Here is a 5,469-nt window from a genome sequence, read left to right as displayed (position 1 = left end):
AATTATTGTTTTAAATTCCTGTTCAGATGTCTTACTAATATCTGTTTTGATTAAATCCCTGGCTGTGAATTCTACTTGCTGCACTTTCTTTTGGGTTGAATTTCTCCATTTCTTCATTTTATCCATAAAAGAAAAAAAAATAAAGAAACAACAACAACAAAAAAAACAAAGAACAAATAAAACAGAAAACCAAAAACTAGTTCCTGGGTGTGGTTTTGTCTGCTAGTTAAAAGAATCAAAATTCCAAAATGAAAAAGGGAGAAAGAGAGAGATAAAGGAAATAAAAGATATATGTAAACAATATATAAACATAAAAATTAAAAATAATAACAATAGAAAATAAGACACAGAATTGAAAAAATAAAAAACAAATGAAAAAATTAAGAAAAGAATAAAAACTAAAAGGGAGATTCTTTTTCCCCTAGAGCTGGAGCTTTGCAGTTCTCTACGATCAGTAGATTTGGTGTGAGTAAGTTGTTTGTGCTGGTCTTCTGGGGAGAGCCTGCTGTGTCGATTCTCAGGCTCCCTCGTTTTAGGGAAAACGGGTTTCTAGGGCACAGGGCTTGGGGCTTGGTGTAAGAGGCTCCCACCTCCACTAGGTGGTGCTGTACTGTGTCCTGAAAACTTTCCATGTTGATGGTGGGTGAATATGGCAGAGCCCTGCTCTTTAGCCCCAGAGCTGGAAGTTCACATCCTCACTGTTCAATGAGCCCTCACAGAAGAGCAATCAATCACTCAATCACCCTTGTTTTGTCCTCTGTTTGGATCTAAACCCTGTGTTCACCCTGCCTGTGTCCTATCTTTTTTATCTCAGGTGCACAACTTAGTTTCAGAACTCTAAGTTTAAGAGACTCCTATGGCCCAGACCCATGCTGTTCCTCTGGGGGAGGGTCTCACCATGTTTTTGTCCTTTGCTAGACAGACTCAGGAAAGTGGGCACATGACTGTTCAGCAGTTAGGAGTTTATGGCAAAACAGAACATAAAGCCTGAACCAAGACCTCTTGTTCTTAGAGAATTTCTTAGCTCCTATGCCTGAGAAAAACACAGTATATTGGTGCCACCTATTCTTCTTGCTACCCAGGGATCGTCAGAGAGCCCTGTCACTCCTGGGATTCCTCTCCACTTTGCTACCTGAACACCTTTAAGACAGGCACATTCCTCATGGTAGTAGACTTCTATAAATTCAGATTTTGCACTCCACTGCTTATAATACTTGTGGTAGTCTCTGTAAGCAGGCTCTCTCCCTGCTGCCATAACCACACCTATATCTCCCCTATGAAAACATTTTGTACCTCTTACTTCCCAAATGGTGGTCACTTTTCTATTTGTAGAATTCATTTTTGTTCTCTCAACCCTCTGATTGATTTCTCAGGTGTTCAGAATGATTTGATAAATATCTAGCTGTGTTTGAATGACAAGACAAGCTTAGGCCCCTGATACTTCTCTGTCCTCTTAACTGCCTTCCATCTGGACAAAGTAGACTTTAAAACAAAGACTGTAACAAGTGACAAAGAAGGAAAATACATCATAATAAAGGGGACAGTCCAACAAGAAGATATGTCAATTGGAAACTTATGTAGCCAACATAAGAGCACTCAAATACATATCACAATTAATAACAAATATAAGGGAAATAATTTATAATAATACAATAATGGAAGGTGACTTTAACACATCCTTACATCAATGCACAGATTATATAAACAAAAAATGAACAAGGAAAGAATGGCTTTGAATGACATACTGGAACAGATAGATTCAACAGTTATATTCAGAACATTCCATCCTAAAATACCAGAGTACACATTCTTTTCAGGTCCACATGGAACAATCACCACAATAGATAACATGTTAGTCCACAAAGCAAATCTTAACAAATTTAAGAAGATTGAAGTAATACCATGCAACTTATCTGACCACAAAGTTATGAAACTAGAAGTCAACCACAAGAAAACATCTGGAAAGACCACAAATACATGGAGGTTAAATAACATGGTACTAAACAATTAATGTGTTAACCAGGAAATCAATGCAGAAATTTCAAAAAAAAAAAAAACATGAAAACAAATGAAAATGAAAACAAAATAATCCAAAGCCTTTGGGATACAGCAAAAACAATTCAAAGAGGGATGTTTGTATCAGTACAAGCCTACCATGTAAAGCAAGAAAAAATCTCAAATAGACATTACCTTACACTTAAAGGAGCTAGAGAAGGAGCAACAAACAACACTGAAAGCCAGCAGAAGGACAGAAATAAAAATAAGAGGAGGAAAAAAATGATATAGAGACTAAAAAACCAATAAAGCAGATAAATGAAACCCAGAGCTGGTTCTTCGATGAAATTAAAAAAAAAAAAAAAAGATAGACCTCCAGCCAGAATTATCAAGAAAGCGAAAGAATTCAAGTAAATAAATTCAGAAGTGAGACAAGAGAAATAACAACCAACACAACAGAAATACAAAGAATCATAAGAGAACATTATGAAAAATCCATATGCCAATAACAAATAGAAGAAATGGAGAATTACTAGAAACATAAAAACAATCAAAATTGAAATCAGAAGAAATAGAAAATTGGAACAGAAAAATAGCAAAAAATTTGAGCCAGTATTTAAAAAACAAAACAAAACAACAACAATAACAAAAACTCCCAACAAAAACAAGTCCAGGACCAGAGGGATTCTGAGGTGAATTCTACCTAACATTTAAAGAAGAGTTGATATTTATCCTTCTAAACTATTCAAAATTATTTTTTTCAAAAAAGGAAGGACAGCTTCAAATTTGTTTAATGAGGCCACTCTTATCTTGATACCAATATTGGATAAAGACACAACTAAAAAAGACAAATCAGGGCAATACCCCTATAGAAAATGATGAAAATGACCTCAAAAAATTTCTAGCAAACTGAATCCAGCAATACATTTAAAAAAAAAATCGCCAGGAATAATTGGGATTTATTCTGTGGTTGCAAGTATTTTTCAATAGTCACAGATCTATCAATGTGATACATCACATTAATAAAAGAAAGGATAAAAACCATATGATCCTTTCAACAGATCCATAAAAAGAACTTGACAAAGTAAACAGCCACTCATGATAAAACCTTCAACAAAGTAGGTTTAGAGGAACATACCTCAACATAATAAAGGCTTTAATATAAAAACAAAACTAATATCATCTTGGATGGGGAAAAATTGAGAGCTTTTCCTCTAAGGTCAGGAAGGAGGCAAGGTTTTCCACTTACACCACTTCTATTCAAATAGTACTGAAAGTCCTATCCACAGCAATTAGATAACAAAAATATATGGCATCCAAATCAGCAAGGAAGAAGTCAAGCTTTCACTATTTGTATATGACATACTATACTATATATAGATAATCCAAAAGACTTCAACAAAATTTGCTGAAAGTCATAAACAAATTAAATGAAATTCCAGGATGTAAAATGAACATCCAGAGATCTGTTGCATTTCTTAACACTGATAATGAAGCAGGAGAAAGAGAAAAAAAATTCTTAAAGTTTTTATATATTTATTCATGGGTGCGGCTGTGACAGAGGCAGAGGGAGAAGCAGGCTCCCCACAGAGAAGAGAGCCCAACTGGGGGCTTGATCACTGGACCCTGGAATTTTGACCTGAACCAAAGGCAGACGCTTAACCGACAGAGCCACCCAGGTGCCAAGGCAAAAGAGAAATTAAGGAATCAATCGCATTTACAATTGCACCCAAACCCATAAGATACCTAGGAATAAACCTAACCAAAGTAAAGAAAGTCTTGTACCCTGAAAAGTATAAAACATTGATGAAAAAATTGAAGATGAAACAAAGAAATGGGAAGACATTCCATGCTCATGGATTGGAAGAACAAATATTGTTAAAATGTCTATACCAGCTAAGTAATCTGCATATTCAATGCAATCATTATCAAAATACCACCAGGATTTTCCACAGAGCTAGGACAAAAAACCCAGAATAGCCATAGCAAATTTTAAAAAGAAAATCAAAGCTTAAGGCATCACAATTCCATACTGCAAGTTATATTACTAAGCAATATTAATCAAAACAGTCTGATTCTGGCAGAAAAATAGAAACCTGGATCCGCTGGACAGAAGAGAAAACCCAGACAGGAACCCAAATTAATCTTTGACAACACAGAGAAGAATATCTAGGGGAAAAAGACAGTCTCTTCAACAAATTGTGTGTGGAAAACTGAACAGCAACATGTAAAAGAATGAAACTGGACCATTTTCTTACATAATGTAGTAAAATAAATTCAAAATGGATTAAATTTTTTTTAAGATTTTATTTATTTATTTGACAGACAGAGATCACAAGTAAGCAGAGAGGCAGGCAGAGAGAGAGGAAGAAGCAGGCTCCCCACGGAGCAGAGAGCCCAACTCGGGGACTCGATTCCAGAACCCTGGGATCATGACCTGAGCTGAAGGCAGAGGCCTTAACCTGCTGAGCCACCCAGGCGCCCACAAAATGGATTAAATTCTTAAATTTGGGACCTGAAACCATAAAAATCTTAGAGTAGAACAGTGTTAGTAACCCCTTTGACATTAGTCATAGCAACTTCTTACTAGATCTATCTCCCTTAGGCAAGGGAAACAAAAGCAGAAATAAACTACATGGGCTACATCAAAATAAAAATTTGTTCCTCTGCATAGTGAAGGAAACAATCAAGAGAAGTAAAAGTGAGCTTTTTAAATGAGGGAAGATATTTGCAAATGACATACCTGATAAGGGTTTAGTATCCAAAATATATAAAAACTGATGAAAATCAAGACCCCACAAATGAATAATCCTATTAAAATGGGCAGAAGACATGAATAAGTCTTTTTCAAAAGACCTACAGATGACCAACAGACACAGAAAAAGTTTCTCAAAGTCATTGATCATCAGGGAAATGCAAATCAAATCTACAATGAGATATGACCTTACAGCTGTCAGAATGACTAAAATCAATAACACAAAAACAGCAGGTGTTGGTAAGGATGCACACTGTAGGTGGGAATGGGAACTGGTACAGTCACTCTGGAAAACAATATGGAGCTTCTTCAGTTATGTTAAAAATGGAACAGCTCTATCATCCTGCAACTAGACTATTAGGTATTTACCCAAATAGTACAAAAATACAAATTCAAGGTCATACATGCACTCCAATGTTTATACCACCGCTTTTTTTAATCCTACATGAATCTATGTATTTTTGTTGTTGTCATCAGGAGGCTTGCACAGAATATAAATAAAACAGTCTTTTTAAAGCTGATGGCAAATTAACTTTCATTGCATACAAAAGCTCCAACATTTAACTTCCCCATTTCTCATATTTTTGATATCACAGTACCTTTTTTTTTTTTTAATTTAAGTTTTATTTTTTTAAAACATATAATATCTTTTTATCCCCAGGGGTACAGGTCTGTGAATCGCCAGGTTTACACACTTCACAGCACTCACCATAGCACAT

This window comes from Enhydra lutris, unplaced genomic scaffold (genome assembly GCF_002288905.1).
Source record: "Enhydra lutris kenyoni isolate GAN:26980312 unplaced genomic scaffold, ASM228890v2 scaffoldscaffold79, whole genome shotgun sequence".
Classification (NCBI taxonomy): Eukaryota; Metazoa; Chordata; class Mammalia; order Carnivora; family Mustelidae; genus Enhydra; species Enhydra lutris.
This window is presented reverse-complemented; position numbering follows the sequence as displayed.